Raw genomic sequence first — 9,962 nt, forward strand, 5'->3', positions numbered from 1 at the left:
GACACAATCTGTCATCAAATAGATGATTTACAAATATGTAAATACATTCTTGCACTCTGTGAGCTGTCCTCACATTTTTTTCCCCCTTTGGTACCAGGGATTGAACCTAGGGATGCTTTACCAATGAGACACATCGCTGGCCCTTTTTATTTTTATTTTCAAGATGGGCTCTCGCTGTGTTGCTTAGGGCCTCGCCAAATTGCCCAGACTGGTCTCAAACTTGCGATCCTCCTGCCTCTGCCTCCCAAGCAGCTAGGATCACAGGTGTGCGTGAGCTCTTCATTTCTGATGGTGTATTGGGATGCCCAGAGATTTTTAGTTTTAAGTTTTCTTTCTGCTCAGGCCTTTCACGTTCTAAGCTTCTAGAAGTGGGAAGCAAATTTCTGCAAGTGGGTTATTAGGTGCCATGGAGGCCCCACTCCCAGCTCTGCCTCTCAGTCCCCAGCCCTGTGGAGTGTGGCTGAGAGAGAGAAGGCGCCGTCTGTTGGCCAGACTGCAGCCTGCTGCACACTCCGCCTTTCACTACGGTCTGTTTCGTGGAAGGTCCTACCTCAGGAAAAGTAGCTGTAATTGGAGTCACTACCAAATCAAGGTTAGGATCCTGTCTTCTCCAAGAGGCATGACCTTGCCAAACAGCAGCTAAATGCAGAAAGGACAAGACACTTGCCACTCCTGCATGTTTCAAATCTCTGTTGGCCCTTGTCTCTCACCTTCTCCCAAAGATAAGAACTGCTTTTTTTTTTAATAGTTCTGGGGATTGAATTCAGGTGCTTAACTAACCCATTATTATTATTATATTATTATTTTATGTTGAGACTGGCCTTGAATTTAGAGTCCTTCCAAATTGCTGGGATTATAAGTCTGCACCACCAAACCCAGCAGAATTGCTTTTTATTTGCCATCCTGAGAAGAAACTCAAAGGCCTTACACTTGGTCCTTCCTACCCCATGGGTCAGGAACACCAGTAGCTCAAGAGAACCATTCCACCCTTACATGAAGAGCTGGAAAATTGCAGGGTGTGATGGCACATGCCTGTAATCTCAGCAGTTTGGAAGGCTAAGGCAGGAGGATCACAAGTTAGAGGCCAGCCTCAGCAAATTAGCGAGGCTTTAAGCAATTTAGCTTTTAAGCAACTCGGTGAGACCCCGCCTCTAAATAAAAAGGGCTGGGGATATGACTCAGGGGTTGAATGCCCCCTGGGTTTAGTTCCTGGTACCAAAAAAAAGAGGATAGAAAAGAAAAAGGGAGGAGGGGGAAGAAAGAAGCAGCAGCCAGTCCCCACCTTCTGCCCCCAGGCAGCCAGCAGGGCCCTGTCTACTGCCAGCTATCTTGTCCACCTCACTCCACAGGGAGCCTCTCCAAGCCTGGACCTCCCCACCCACAGGTGATCTCTGTGGTGACCCCTGGTAGGGAAAGGAACATGCTTTCTGTGCTGCTGTGATCCTGTTCAATGTCAAAGGACACTTTATTTCCTTATATCAAAGAAAATGTGACAGTACCTGCAGACACACACTGTGGGGCAGAGGGGTGCGTAGGACGTCCACCTTCTGAGGGCACAGGTTCTTGGAAGATGGAGCTCCAGAAGAAGGGAGGGTGAAGGGGTCCCCTGATCTGCGGGGCGTGGAGAGGGCAGAAGCTCCTCTGGGTGTCTCCATGGTCATGTCCATCCCAAGACAGGACACGGGGAGAGGGAGAGTCCTGGGGAGGTGGCAAATAGCACCACGTGCCCCACCAACAGCGCCCTGTTCTGGACACATGTTCGGGGCAGATGTGCATGGGGAGTGGGAGGGAGACCCGTGATGCAGGCCCAGTGGACCAGGGGGAAGCTTGCTTCGGCCCCCTGGTCCTTCAGCAAAGGACACCTGCCTTGCTCAGCGCCGAGGAGGGTGACCAAACTCTCCGCTGAGCTGTCTCCCTCTGTCCAGTTTTATTCTAATGGTAAAGTAACCAGTGCATAGGGACGTATGCAGGTACACAGAGGGGTGTGCTCGTTAATTTTTACCAACACAAGTGAAAAAAAAAAAAGTCCTCAGTTCGAAGACAAGATTTGTGGAGGGGAAGAAGGACCAGGGATTGATCCTGGGCGCTTTACCACTGAGCCCCAGCCCTCTTTTTATTTTTTTGAGACAGGGTCTTGCTAAATTGCTGAGACTGACCTTGGATTTGCAATCCTCCTGCCTTAGTTTCCCAAGCCGCTGGGATTACAAGTATGTCCCACTGTTCTGGCTATAATCGTTTTTTTTGTTTTGTTTTGTTTTGTTTTTTTGGTTGTTGTTGTTGTTGTTTGGTTTTTGTTTGTTTTTGGTACTGGGGATTGAATTCAGGGGCACTTGACCATTGAGCTCCATCCCCAGCCCTATTTTGTATTTTATTTAGAGGCAGGGTCTTACTGAGTTGCTTAGAGCCTCGCCGTTGCCGGGGCTGGCTTTGAACTTGAGATTCTCCTGTCTCAGCCTCCCAAACTGCTGGGATTACAGGCGCATGCACCATCATGCCAGCTATATATATTTTTTAATTAACAATCATACATTAAAGAACTCAAGAGAAATGCTGGGTGTGGTGACCACACCTGTAATCCCAGTGTGTTTGGAGGCTAAGGCAGGAGGATCTCCAAGTTCAAAGCCAGCCCTTGCAACTTAGCGATGTCTCAAATTTTTTAACAAAGGGCTGGGGATGTGGCTCAATGATAGAGCACCCCTGGGTTCGATCCCCAGTACCCCCTACCCCCCCAAAAAACTAATTCTGGCAATCTCTCTTAATTACTGTGCACAAATCATTTGATGTAAGTTCTGAATGGGTTAATATAGTCTGACGTTCTATTATTTATTTTTTACTTTTTCCATCTTTTGTTTCTCTGCTTGTACTTTCCTGTTTCTGGTTATTTAAATATTTGTAGTATTGTTTTATCTTTTGCCATTTATTTGTTTGTCTTGTTGTTGTTTTGGTACTGAGGATTGCACACACAAACGCTTTACCACTGAGCCACATCCCCAGCCCTATTTATTAGTTAGTTAATTAGTACTGGGGATTGAACTCAGGGGCACTCGACCACTGAGCCACGACGTCCCCAGCCCCATTTTGTATTTATTAGAGACAGGGTCTCACTGAGTTGCTTAACACCTCACTTTTGCTGAGGCTGGCTTTGAACTTGTCATCCTCCAGCCTCAGTCTCCTGAGCTGCTGGGATTACAGGCGTGCAACTTTGTGCGCGGCTCCCAGCCCTATTCATTTTTTTATTTCAAGACAGGACCTTGCTATATTGCTTAGGGACCTGCAGAATTGCCCTGGCTGGTCTTGAATTTTCCTTCCTTCTGTCTCAACCTCCTGAGCTGCTGGGATTTCAGACTTGCAGCAACACACCTTGCTACTTTTTTTTTTTCTTTTTAGTTGTTGATGGACCTTTATTTTATTTTTATGGTGCTGAGATTGAACCTAGTATTTCATACATGCCAGGCAAGTTCTCTACTGCTGAGCCACAACCCCAGCCCAGCCCTGCTACTTTTTATCAAATTTAAAAGAATTGAAATTATGAAATGTCTTCAGATATTAAGGGAATTAAACAAGAAACCAATAACAGAAAGATACCTGAAAAATCTCCAAACTAATACACTTCTAAATAATCCATGGATCCACAGAAAATTTTAAAATATTTTCAACTAAATGAAAATTAAAATCCAACATCAAAATGTGTGGGATACAGCTAAAGCAATACTTAGAAATTAGTTGCATATTTAAAAAAAATAAACATATTACATAAATACACATTTTGGTAAAAATCTATTTGTTTGTTTATTTATTTATTTATTTATTGGTGCATGGGATTGAACCCAGGGACACAGCCACTGAGCCACATCCTCAGTCCTTTTTTGTATTTTTTTATTTAGACACATGGTCCCACTGAGTTGCTTAGGACCTCACTAAGTTGCTGAAGCTGGTTTTGAACTTAGGATCCTCCTACTTCAGCCTCCTGACCCACTGGGAATGTAGGCAGGCGCCACCATGCTCATTGAGAAAAAATCTGAAATCAAAAATTTCAGTTTTTATCTTAAGAAGATGAAAAAATACCCCGGCATGGTGGCACCCGCCTATAATCCCAACTCTCTGGAGGCTAAGGCAGCAGAATAGCAGGTTCAAAGCCAACCTCAGCACCTTTTTCTTTTTTTGTGGTGCTGGGGATTGAACCCAGGGCCTCGTGCATGCAAGGCAGGCACTCTACCAACTGAGCTATAGTCCCAGCCCAGCCTCAACAACTTGTTGAGACCCTCTCTCCAAATAAAAAATTAAAAAAAAAAAAAAAAAAAGAGCTTGGGACGTGACTTAATGGTGAAGCGCCCCGGGGTTCAATCCCTGGTATCCAAAAACTAAGTAAATAACCAGGTGCAGTGGTGCCTTCCTGCAGCTCAAGAAGCAGAGGCAAGAGGATCACAAGTTCAAGCCCAGCCCAGGCAATTTAGCAAGACCCTGTCTCAAAAAATAAAAAAGGCTGGGTTTGTGGCTCAGTGGTTAAGTGCCCCAGTATTCCCACACACACACACAAATTTACATCTATGTTTTCTCTCAAGAGTTGTATAGTTTCAAGACACATCTAGATCTGTGAGCCACTTTAATTGGTTTTGTTTCCTTTTTTTTTTTTTCCTGACAGTGTCTCACTCTGCACAGACTATTCTCAAACTCAAGTTCAAGCTGTCCTCCCACTCAGCCTCCCCATACCTGAACTCCTGAGCTACAGACAGGCTCCCCTAAACCTGGTGGAGCTCATTTTTTTAATTTGGTGTGAGGTACGGGTCCAACTTCATTCTTTTGTATATGGACATTGAAGTTGTCCCAGCAACATTTGTTGACAAGACTGTTCTTAGTCAGGTGTGGTGGTGCAGGTTTGTAATCCTGGCCATTCTGGAAGCTGAGGTACAAGAATGACAATTGGAGTCGAGAGTCTGGGCAACTTTGCAAGACCCTTCTCAAAATAAAAGAGATGCCAGAGGTGTAGCTCAGTGGTGGAATGCTTGCCTAGCAAGAACTAGGCTCTGAGTTAGGTTCCTAGCAAAACACACACATACCCCTAAGTATTTTATTCTTTTTTAAATGGAACTATTTTCTCAATTTTATTTTTGGATTGTTCAATGCTAGTGAATGCTAGAAATACAATTGATTTTTGCATATTGATTCAATACTGCAAACTACTAAGCTTTTATTTATTTTATTTTATTATTTGTGATACTAGGGATTGATCCCAGGGCCTTAAACATGTTAAGCAAATGCTCTGCCATTGACTTGTACCCCCTTTCTATTTTTATTTATCTGTTGGTACTGGGGATTGAACCCAGGGGTGCTTTATCACTAAGCCACATCCCCAGCCTCTTTTATTATTTTTAATTTGGAGACAAGGTCTAGCTGGGTGCAGTTGTGCACACCTGTAATCCTAGCAGCTCGGGAGGCTGAGGCTGGACTTAGCAACTTAGCAAGACCCTGTCTTAAGATAAAAAATAAAAAGGGCTGGGGGTATGGCTCAGTGGTTGAGGTTCCCTGGGTTCAAGCCTTGGTACCAATAAAATAAAATAAAGGCAAGAGATAATTGGTCTTTTGCAAAATACTCTGAATGAAACAACTTTCAGTCTCAGAAATACCATTTAATGGCTAACAAGACCTTGCCCTGAAATGTGAAACAAAATCCATCTATTCTTCATATTGTTTTTGCTTTAAACAAAATCCATTTATTATATAGTTTTATTGTTTTCAGTGGATTTAAATAATCAGAAATGAGAATTTCCCCAAAATAAAAATCACTTCGGTATATTTAGCTGTTAGTAAAAGTCAATTTTTCCCCCAGCTGTGGCACCATATTATTGAAAGTATTAAGTACCTGAGATTTATGCTGCAGCTGACTTATAAGTCAAATAATATACAGATCTCCCTCCCTCCCACCTCCCCCACCCTTTCCCAGGGCTGGGGACCAAACCCAGAGTCATGTGCATGCCAGGCAAGCATCTACCACTGAGCCACACCCCAGCGCATGGGTCTTCTTTGGAAAGAATGCTTTGTGGTCACAATGACTTCAAAATGCAATTATATTCATCTAATCTAACATCTCATAGCAATTACAGAAGTGTGCTGTTGACAGGGCAATCTCATGAGGCACACAGATGTCAAACGCTAAAGCATACAAGTCACTCCTCTGTTTGAGTCTAAAGTGCTGCAAATTTTAGGTCATATTTTCCAGTTAATATAATAAGCCTATAATACAGCATTCTAACTCATAGAGACTTCTGGAACTATTAATCAAAAGAAGGCAATACCTTTTCCAAATCATGAGCTTCTGTAAACCAGTGCGGTACTTGATAATACAACGAAACTATGTTTTTGTTGGAGTCAAATATTATTTCAATAATCGTTTCCATGGTGAAAAAAAAAATACCATGTTAAGTACTAAATCAAATGACAAAGGCTTTTCACGATAAGTGACAGCAGAGCCAGTTGTTTTATACAAGTTTATACAGCTTTTTAAATTATATAATCTTCTTCACTCAGAGAGTGAATTAACACCACAGAACCATCACTGCACATTAAATGTGTCCTGTCTCCTTCTGGGGCTGGTCCAAAAAGGCTCAGGAAAAGCTTTAAAACTCGTGGCACACACCTGTAATCCCAGGGGCCCTGGAGACTGAGGCAGGAGGATTGCAAGTTCAAGGCCAACTTCAGCAATTTAGCAAGGCCCAAAGCAACTTAGTCTCATTTTTGAGACTCCTGTCTCAAAAATGTAAAAAATCAATATTGTGGTGAGCATAGCTCAGTGATAGAGCTGCCTTGATTTCAGCCTCCAGTCCAGTACTAAAGGAGGAAAATATGCTCCGAACCATGGAAATAGCTCACCTGGCACCAGAATGTCCTAGCAAGGTCCAGAAGATCCGCAGTGTGGTATGCACCCTGGTGCGCTATATCCAGCCTGGGGCCCATCAGCCCCCTGAAAGATGAAAGACTGTTTCCTTCCACCAACAAAGTGTTCACAGTCAGCTGAGGCTGTGGGCAGAAAAGATGGGAGAATCCTCAAGACAAAAAAAAAATTGCTACAGCTGCCAGGATGGCCCTACAGTCTCCAGTGTGGGCTCAGTCAGCCTGCAGCAGGCGGTCACCCTGTCAGGAGAAATCATTGCTCCTTACTGTGGGAACCCAGAGCTCCTGGGAGGACACCTCTCTCCTGCCTGGCTTGCCAAAATTGTCACCAGAATCAAACGTGCTGGCCACTAGCCACTCGAGTGTCAGGAAATGATGTTGGGAGGAAGGAATGGGGTTTATTAAAAGCTGGCCCAGAAGAAGTCAGAGGGGCAGCTCCTCAGAGATCTGCCTTCTAGGCTCAGGGCCACTAAAGGGTCTTATGGGGAAGGGGAGAGGAGGAAGTGAGGCTGGGCAGGGTCTGCCTCAGTGAGGCCTGGGTCTTCTCCAGGCCCCAGGGGATTCCCACCTCCTGTGGCTAGTCACCAAGGAAGGCTGCTGCAAGCCACCTGGGTTCTGGGATCCTAGAGGAAGGGTTAGCAGTTGACACGCAGGTGAGGCTCTCTTCAGATTAGGGAGGGATGGAGGGGACGGCAGGGGTGGAGCTCTGCAGTGGGGCACTTGCCTAGCGCACACCAGGTTCAAGCCCAAGCCCAGCCCCACAAACAAAAAAAAAAGGAGGGGCGAGAAACTGAGGCAGGGGATCACAAGCTCAAGAACCCCCCACCCCAGGCAACTTAGGCAGACTCCGTCTCAAAATAAAGACTAGAGGAGTTGGGAGTGTGTCTCATGGCCAAGTGTTTGCCTAGCAGGCCCAAGGATCTGGGCTCCATCCCCAGCACCGCCAAAATAAAAGAAATTCAAAAAAATCAAAGGACTGTGGATCTAGCTGGATGGTTAAGTACACCTGGCTTCAATCCCGGGTACTAAAAATATTAAAAAACGGTGTGGTGCTATTAGCCTAGTGGTTCAGCATCCTTTGATTAAATCCCTAGTATAGGGCCCCCAAAATATGTGTGTATAAAACAAAACCAAGTGTAAATGGAAATAGACTTGAATATGTGCGTAATATGTGGGAAAGACGTCAAGGGAAGGTGGCCTTTTTAAGGTCGGGCACCTGTCACCAAAAGGAGGCAGCTGAAGGAGGGCTGGGCTGTGGCTCAGGGTATCGGACTCGCCAGGAATGTGTGAGGCACTGGGTTTGATCCTCATCACCACGTATAAGTAAATTAAAAAAAAATAAAGGTCCATTGACAACTAAAAAAATATTAAAAAAAAAAAAGCTGAACAAGGCTTTGTTGAGACTCGCTCTGGGGCGAGACCCTCTGGTCCAACAGAGAAGGTCAGGGAGTCACACCCAGGCTCGGCTGGATTGGAGTTTTAATTGGGTTTAGGGCAGGAAGGGAGGGCTTGGGACTGGAAAGGGAGGCTTTTAGAGTCCCTCGTCCTCCTGGGGTTGGCAGGGGGATCTTGCTGAGACCCTTGTCCTTCCAGGTTTGGTAGCAGACCCTGCTGATTGACAGGTGGTCAGGAGGCACCATCACTGCTGGTCTGTCAGCGCCTGATTGGTCAGACTTTCACAGGCCTGTGGCCTGGTGCTTTGTTCCCTTAGCACCTCAAACCCACCTAACAGCTTTTGAGATTAGTTTTTGTTGTTGTTTTGTTATTTTGATGTGTGTTTGTGTGTGTGTGTGTGTGTGTGTGTGTGAAACAAGAATTGAACCCAGGGGCACTCAACCACTAGGCCATATTCCTAGCCGGTTATTTTTTTGTTTGTTTCTTTTTAGTTGTAGGTAGGCACAATACCTTTATTTTATTTATTTTTATGTGGTGTTGAGGATCGAACCCAGGGCCTCACACATGCTAAGCAAGTGCTCTGCCACTGAACTACAAGCCCAGCCCCAGTCTTATTATTTTTATTTATTTACAGTTTTGCAGTGCTGGGAATCCACTCTACCACTGAGCTACATCCCCAGCCTCCGTTTTTGTTTTTTTTTTTTTACACTGGAATGGGACCTCGTTAAATTGCCAAGACTGGCTTCGAACTTTGGATCCTCCTGCCTCAGCCTTCAGAGACACTGGGGATTACAGGCACAAGTCACTGTGTGGTGCCAGGCTGAGATTAGTCTTGAAAGAGAAGGGCAAAGTTGTCCCTAAGCAAAGTGTGCAGGAGGCCACTGTAGGGGACTTGCTAGGAGAGAGAGGCTGCTTGGAGGAGAGGTGGTGGTATCTGAGAACCCCTGAGGCTGTGAGATTAAGCAAGGGAGTTGACATCCCATGGTTTAGAGGATGGGATCTCCCCGGGGCATTTGCAGATCAGGAAGTGGCTGAGAGCAGAAAGAGATGGGGAGGGTAGAAACAAACAAAAAAAGGTCCTCAGGAATCCCCTCAATCAGTGTTTATGGGCCTAAAATAGAGTTCTAAATTCCCCTAAGGCGGGTCTCCCAGGCTGGTTGACCCAAGTACCAGTCAAAGGAATCTAGAGCACCCAGTATCCTTCCACCCAGACCTCCACCAAGCACCTAGGAGAGCAGGGCGAGGGAGGGGCTGGAATGCAGGTAGTCCCCGCCCTGAGATTAGTGGGTGACTAGCCTGGGTGAGCCTCCCAGGGGGTGAGCTCCTTCTTCATCTTTAGGGCAAAATGGAAGCCACTGGCCACACATGGCTACTGAAGTTGAAGTGCAAATTAAGTTAAAATCAGTTCCACGTCACTTCACATTAGCTACACATCATCAAATAGCTCCTGAGAAGTTTCTGATTTGGGGTACAAAATAACCTGAATGTTTTCCCATCACAAATGTCTTAAAATGGAGCCAGGCTTGGTGGTGCTTCTCTGTAATCCCAGGGCCGAGGGAGACTAAGGCAGGAGGACCCCAAGTTCAAGGTCAGTCTCAGCAATTTAGAGAGACCCTGGTCTCAAAATTTTAAAAATTAAAAGGGCTGGGGGGCTGGGGATGTGGCTCAAGCGGTAGCGC

The sequence above is a fragment of the Ictidomys tridecemlineatus genome, chromosome 10 (assembly GCF_052094955.1).
Source record: "Ictidomys tridecemlineatus isolate mIctTri1 chromosome 10, mIctTri1.hap1, whole genome shotgun sequence".
In the NCBI taxonomy this organism is placed as follows: Eukaryota; Metazoa; Chordata; class Mammalia; order Rodentia; family Sciuridae; genus Ictidomys; species Ictidomys tridecemlineatus.